Source organism: Poromitra crassiceps, assembly GCF_964638095.1.
Source record: "Poromitra crassiceps genome assembly, chromosome: 9".
In the NCBI taxonomy this organism is placed as follows: domain Eukaryota; kingdom Metazoa; phylum Chordata; class Actinopteri; order Beryciformes; family Melamphaidae; genus Poromitra; species Poromitra crassiceps.
In genome coordinates this window covers 2,151,314-2,159,075 of record NC_139630.1, presented here as the reverse complement: position 1 = coordinate 2,159,075, position 7,762 = coordinate 2,151,314, and the positions used below count along the sequence as shown (strand labels likewise).

General features: G+C 42.1%; 1 long non-coding RNA gene across 1 annotated transcript; it reads left to right on the top strand.

The window, feature by feature from the left end:
- Window positions 1-414: 414 nt before the first annotated feature.
- LOC310782024 lies at window positions 415-6,441 on the top strand. The gene is made up of 5 exons (XR_014553007.1): window positions 415-476; window positions 1,275-1,336; window positions 1,687-1,800; window positions 3,038-3,130; window positions 4,295-6,441. It is a non-coding gene; the product is annotated as an uncharacterized lncRNA (long non-coding RNA).
- Window positions 6,442-7,762: the final 1,321 nt, after the last annotated feature.

Below are 7,762 nucleotides of genomic sequence, written 5' to 3'. Positions count from 1 at the left end.
GTGCACTGAAAGAATTTACTGCATGGTGTAGTAATGTTTAGTAAAGAACTGACATAATTTCTACTTAGTAATATTAGGAAGTATAATTTCTAAATATTATTTTGTAATATGTACACATTTTATTCTTGAAAATACATTAAATGTGTGGGATGGGTACATTTTAGTAAGAATGTTTGCGTAATATTTACTTACATAATACATAATAATATTTACATACATAATCCTAAAAACAGTAAGTAAATTAACTGTGTGGAATGGGTACATTTTTGTAAGAATGTTTGCGTAATATTTACTTACATAATACATAATAATATTTACATACCTAATCCTTAAAACAGTAGGTAAATTTTAATCAAACATAGCTTTATTTAATCCGCGCATGCGCATTTGCACCAGGCAGTTCTCTTTCGGTTTCAAGCACATGGAGGAGTTGGTGCGTGGCTGCATTTTTGCAAGAGGATTGACTTGGTTGCAAGGTAAGTCTGCCTTTCTGTTTAATTCGATGTGTGATACTAATAGTGGAGCCGTGTGCGTTTGTGATACTTGTTGATATGTTACTGTTCATATTTTAATCTCATAAACTCCTGTTGGTAACAGTGCAGTGCAGCTGCACCGCGCCTGGTAATAGTTGCCGCCATTTGACTGCCCTGTATTTTGAGCTGAACAATTCACAGTTTAAGCTGCCTAGTTGCTCTTGTCAGTCCACTCTCGTTCCCCACCAGTGTGGGACTGAGTATCCCGCCAGTCCCGCGCTGTGGAAGAGCTAATTTAATGTAACGTTATGTCTGGACATGCCTGTGGCTGCGTTGGTTCTCTCGCTCTCGCTTGCTCGCTCGCTCGCTCTCTCTCTCTCTCTCTCTCTCTCTCTCTCTCTCTCTCTCTCTCTCTCTCTCTCTCTCTCTCTCTCTCTCTCTCTCTCTCTCTCTCTCTCTCTCTCTCTCTCTCTCTCTCTTTAATGTAACGTTATGTCTGGACATACATGCCTGTGGCTGCATTCGGCTCTCACTCTCTCTCTCTCTCTCTCTCTCTCTCTCTCTCTCTCTCTCTCTCTCTCTCTCTCTCTCTCTCTCTGTGCTGTGCTCACTGCATTTGCATCACACACACACACACACACACACTCACACACACACACACACACACACACACACACACAGAATGAATGTCTTTAAAAAAGGGCTAGTCTGCACACAATGAAAGAATGTGTGAATACTTTTGCAATTAGGTGAATGTGATCCATGAAATTCACCTGTAAAAAAACATGTCTCTGTCAACAGGACACAGGGCAGCACCACAGCTGCAGGATGAGACAGTGGAGTGACACTGCAACATTAGTCAGGCAAGTAGAAATGTAATGCATTCTATCATGTTGCTGTTACTTATTTCCCCCTATCCTAATGTGATATAAAATTGTGGCTAAATGTTTTAGATCGGGGCTGAGATTATTCTCTGACTGGAGGGGAAAATAATAAATGATCTCTGAACTATCTCTTTAACCAAATCACATACATTTAGGCTATTCTATGTGATCTCCTTTTGATAACTAATGAAATAATGATATATGTTTTAACTTCCATTCACTGAGCCTTCCCTGAAACTGTTTGGAGTCCCCCTGGGGAGGCCCGCCTCTCACTTAGAAAACCTCTGTTTTAGACCATTGTTTTAATATCACAATTGTGTCTGTTACAGGATGACCTTACTCCTACGATGAGTCGAGAGTGGACAGTTGAGGGAGGAGGACACACCACACCAAGCAAGGTGTTGTGGGGACAACTGAGGCCGTTCCTGGACAAACTGAGTCAGGTGTGCTTGTTTAAAAAAAAATCAGGAAGACACACCAATCCAATCCATACACAGCACAAATCCTCCATCTTTCCACCCATGGCTCTTGTAGGGGTGGGAATCACACGTTTGATCTCAATACAATACTATATGGATTCATTGGACAATGATGCGATATTTGCCAATATCACGATTTCTATACGATTCGATTGAGCGGCTGCAATCGATATTAGACTATATGCATTGATTTATATCCGAGAGGGGAGCGAATATCCTCTCCCTATTTTTCTTGCGTGCTTGCTATGGTGCTCGCATTGTTTGTATGCGAAAGAGTACGCTAATAATTCATATTGATGTTTTCACTGTCCATCGATGCTGAACAGTCACATGACATCTCTTGCCCCGGAAGTGAGTTTCCCATAATTTTTTTCCATAGACATTTAAAAAACCCTTATATAACAAGTTTTAAGGCTGGAACCAAGCCAACTCGTGACCTACTGAACTGTGAGTGACCATAAAACATTTAACTTGGAGCAAAAACAAAAAATGTATCAGATCATTGAATCGATGCATCAATGCAGATCGATGTATCGTTCCACCCCGAGGCTCTTGCTCCGTAGCCTGGTAAACCAGCCCGTCACGTGAACTCACATTTCATTTGGTTCTCCGTGACGGTCTGGCCCCGACGCCAGTGGGGGGGTTTAGCAGAAGCGGAAGAGCCAATCAGCGACTCCGCTGGGATTGACAGCGCAAGTTGGCCAATCAGGAACGCCACTAGCACTGCACTAACAAAACAGTAATGGCCGCCTCCTTGCCTGATGGTCTCGAGGAGTCATGTCAGCGTTTGTCTAGTTTAAACAGCCATAAAGTGCAGTTATTGCAGAAATAGACTCAATAACAACAATTAAGCAAGTACAGGAGTATCGCCGCGACCGCAGAGTTTCTTGGCGGAAAATATGTTTTTGCCATTCTCCCGAGTGGATTTGGGTTTGATTGGATCCGACGCTGATTGGCTGAAGGAGTTGTCTGTCAAGGCAACTAAGCCCGCCCATGCTCCTGCCCCTGCTAAACCCCCCCCATGGCATCGGGGCCAGACCGTCACGCAGAACCAAATGAAATGTGAGTTCACGTGACGGGCTGGTTTACCAGGCTACTTGCTCCGTGCACTCAAATCACATGTTGTGTTCTCTCTTGACAGTTCATCGTGTATGAATAATGGTTCAGTATTGACACAATATTTGTTGTGCTCTGTTCACAGAACCAAAGCATTGAGATGAGACATGAAGCTGTTATCTGCACCTTCATACTGTACCTTGGCGAGAAAGAAGAGGAACTTTTTGACGAATGCCAGGTAATGCATGATTTTTTTAACACTTTAAAATATTAATTTGTTATTATTTAAAATGCTAATTAACGGTAAGAGAGGAAGGCAGACGAAGGGATGGAGGGAAGGGATGGAGATATTACACTCAGCGATGGCCCAAATGGCAGATAAAAAAAATAAAAAATCATAATGTATCATCTGGAAGAACAAACTCAATTTCAATGATTCAAATTAAGTACAATCACAAAAATTAAACGTGCTCTACGGTTACAAAGCCATAGGTGGGCCTTTTCCATTGGCCCCTTTGGCCACTTGAGCTAAACCATGTCACCCTGATTTATGTTTCCTTTACCACTTTAAATGCGCCGAGCCTTGCCCGACATGGACATGGGGCCAAAGGCACGGCTCATGTGATCAGGAAATGGTACAGTAAAATGAAGCAGATATCTGAAAGTACAAACCGAAACACAAGAGACAAATTAAACATCAAACCACAGAGATTGAATTATTAGAAGCTAGAAAATAACACTTGAGAGGCTTTTAAACACACCTTTCTCTCTGCTCTCTCCACTCTGGAGAGAGACAGGAGAGTTTGCTATTACAACCTAACCTATGCTGCAACACAGCTTTTTGTTTGAGGGGGAGGAGGGGGGTCGTCAAGGGTTGACTGAGGCGTTGCTGCAGCTCGCTTGCAATTTTGCAACCCGCTCGAGGTGGGTCTAGTGTGCTTTGGTCCCATTCCAGAGAAGGTCCATCTCGATCGCAGCTCGGCATGGCTTGGCACATAAAAAAAATTGTAATGGAAACTGAAATCAGCTCGACATGGCATGGCTTTACACAGCTAAAGGTGACAATGTAAAAGGCCAATTAAGGTGCAGAGCCACACGATTGGCTGAAAGCAACATGTATGCAGGGGCTACCATCTGGAATGCAGCCATCTTGTGCCATGTTCTGCAAATATTTTATGAATGCTGGCTTACTGTAAAAGCATCACAGTGTGAACTTACTGTAGATTTGACACAATTTAACATAATCTGAGCTATGTTTAATAAAGGTCATTTTTAACACTACTGTATGTGTTCATTCTGCCCTGACAATGTAATCACTTCAAATGATTCAATCACTCTATTTTGTATTTGTTTCTCAACTGAATTGTCTTATTTTTTCTTGTCAATTGTATGAGGGGGACAGTCGCAGTGATGCCACTCAACACATCCTCAAGATCCTGGTCGTCCATGGTGCTGATCGAGAGGAGCCAGTGGATGTATCCGTCCTTCTTGAGGGCAAGAAGATGTCAGGATGCGACAGTACTGCTGTCGCCATGGCAAGTACTGTACAATCTGCTGCTGGTACGCCTCAAATCACTTCTCCATCTTGCAAAAGACTGTAACAATTCACCTGCATTGGACCCTCGTCTCGCATACAGCAGCTTGTGGACTTTCCAATGTCATGACAGACATGAATCAATAACACATGCATCTGATATAGAATGGTTTTTTTTTTGCTGTAACTGAATGTTCATTCAAGTGTCTGCTTTTCTGTAAAATTTTTCCAAAGTCAAGTCCTGGACATATTTGACCAGATCCAACACAAGTCTTTTAGAGCAGTGGTTTTCAAACGTTTTCACATCAAGGACCCCTACATGACACAAATTAGACCATGGACCACATTTGATAAGATTTTGTCCCAGGGTCCACCATCTGATACAATATTACAGAAAGTGTACGAAAATCCATGACCAAAATAGTCATACATTCTGTCATTGTATTACTTTTGGATGGAATTATAGTAAAATAATGTCTGTCGCTTTTTGATGGGGATCTTCTTAAGGACCCGTGGGGGTCCCCAGGACCCCACTTTGAGAATCACTGTTTTAGAGAGTCAGAACATTTATGGTCGCTATGATTAAGGCACTTAAAGGGATAGTTTGGTTTGTTTGAAGTGGGGTCCTATCAGCTAGTTGCATACACTAACTGAAATAGGTACAGTGTTCTGGACGCTGAGCGCACCGTCTATCGAGACCCAGCACTCCAAGCAACAGCCTCCACAGCTCTGTCTCTAGTACACGGGGCCAATAACTAAAACGTAATTTAGCCACCTAAAACAACGCCCACCTAAACAAATCAATATCAGTGTACATGCAAGCTCTATTTTGACAATTTTCAGCACTTTACTTTACCGTCAAACAGCCCTCTCATTCGGCACTATTTCCTCCCAACCATAGAACTACTGTATTCCTCCGCTAAACACCTGCACAGAACACAGAGCCGCGGTTTACAAAACAGGAAGGCTTAGAAGAGAGACAAAACACTGACTTACTTTAGAGACAACAAGTCACCTGGCCTCTCACGTCTGGGACGTTTTCCCCAATTCATCCTGGGAATGGTGAAAAAGGTCTGCAGGACACCCCGGCATTTAGGCAGCCTATTATGGCAGTTCCTCGTATCTCTCTTTCTGCCTGTTCACTCTCTCTCTGCAAAAGTTCCTCTTCTTAGTCTCTCTGGTTCATAATTGTATTTGTCACCAAGGTGAATGGCATATCGTCCTCGCTATCAAAATCACTCATATTTTCGTTTGTGTATTCTATTTGTTGTCTTCACTAACAAGCCGGGAGAAATAACCCAAAATAACAGCTGATCTGCGGAGTAATCCAGCGCCGCGGCTCTGTGCAGGCGTTTAGCGGAGGAATACGGCAGTTGTACGGTTGGGAGAAAAAGTAGTACCGAATGAGAAGGCTGTTTGGCAGAAAAGTAAAGCGCTGAAAATTGTCAAAATAGAGCGTACATGTACAAATATATCGATTTGTTTAGGTGGCCGTTGTTTTAGGTGGCTAATTTACGTTTTAGTTCTTGGCCCCGTCTACTAGAGAGACAGAGGTCTGGAGGCTGCTGCTTCAGAGTGCTGGGTCTCGATAAACGGTGTGCTCAGCGTCCAGAACACTGTACCTATTTCAGTTAGTGTATGGAACTAGCTGATAGGACCCCACTTCAAACAAACCGAACTATCCCTTTAAGTGAATGATTTTTGAGTGGTCTTGTGTCTGCCCTGGTATGTCACCTTTTTCATTATCCATGTTTGCATCCCTGGTCAAGCTAATTCCACGGTTTTGTTGTTTCAACCATTTGGAAGGTTTTACGGAATGCACCTTAAGTAGATGTTTCCAGATGTCACATGTGATGTGAACGTTGGTGATTCATTGTTGGGAAAAAAATAAACTGTTAAATGGTATTTTAGTTGTGATTTGTGAATATTTGGTAACATTTATGGAAAACATGTAAAAACATTTACATAATAGACCCTTCTCACGGGGGCCATTTTGTGTCGAAAAGGCAGAATAAACACAGGTGCAAGCAAAACACTAATGAGGATTTCCAAATTCCAATCATGGAAGTTGGAAACCCTCATTAGTGTTTTGCTTACACCTGTGTTTACCCTGCCTTTTCGACACAAAATGGCCCCCTTGAGAAGGGTCTAATTATAGTGAGTAATTATTAAGTAATTAAAATGTCAAACAGAGAACAATACAGATGAATAAGATTTAGTTGATAGTTTTAAATAACATTTACTTAAAGGTTTTAAGTAGATCTTACTTGATACTGGCAAGTGAGTTGTACTTAGTATTTCAGCACTAAAATTTACTTGAAAATCGCTGTGCAATTTGTCGCAGTGTTTTATTTAAGTAAATCTTACAAATCATTTTTTTGAGTGTGTGATCACAAAAGCGTGTAACAGGTTCACGCCCAGCTCGGCGTAGGCGTGGGTTGAGGCAAGGCAAGGCATAGATTGTCGGTGTGAACTAAGCCTAAAACTCGACAAAAAATCAAACCAATTCCACCATTGTGCAAAGTGCCTTTAGCCAGTCAGCCTTTTCTGTTAGAGCCTCACGAGAGTGGAACAATATTGCAACACACATCAGAGAACTCAACACATACCGCTAGTAGTTAAGTAATGCTTATTCAGCAGTGTTGAATAAGCATTACTTAACCATAGTTAAGTAATACGGTTAAATTACCTTTTGAGACTTATAGTAACTGTAACTAATTACTAATTTTTCAGTAACTTGCCCAACACTGCACATAACTAACTGGAGCTGTGCTTCTCTAAATCAAACTGAATGATAGACAGTGGACTTGTGTTGTCATGTTGTCTTGGAAACATCATGAAGCTACAGGAAGTCACTGTGGTTTCTGTCTGATGTTCCTATCAGAGAAAAACACATATGAAGCTGATGAGAAGATAAGAGATGGGGCGTAAACAGCACATAATATAGATATCAGCACACCAGGATATGCCATTTTAAGACGACACGCTGACAGACAGACAGACAGGTTTCTTCAGAGACAGCGAGTTAAGACGCGGACAAGCTGACAATATGGATTCCAGAATGATGCTGTTCATGTTGCTATTCTGCTCAGGTAGGAGTCAGGTACATCTTACTGGTGTAATGATGGTGTGTGAAAAAGCCTCTGAGGTTCTGATTTCTGGAGAGCCAGGCTGCTATGGAACATCTGTGGAAGTTAAACTGTTATGAACTGGGTCAACTGCACTGTTTAGAGAGAGAGAGAGAGAGTGTGTGTGTGTGTGTGTGTGTGTGTGTGTGTGTGTGTGTGGGGGGGGGGGGGGTAGGGGAGGGTAGCTGTCGTCTGGGTATCGTAAGGT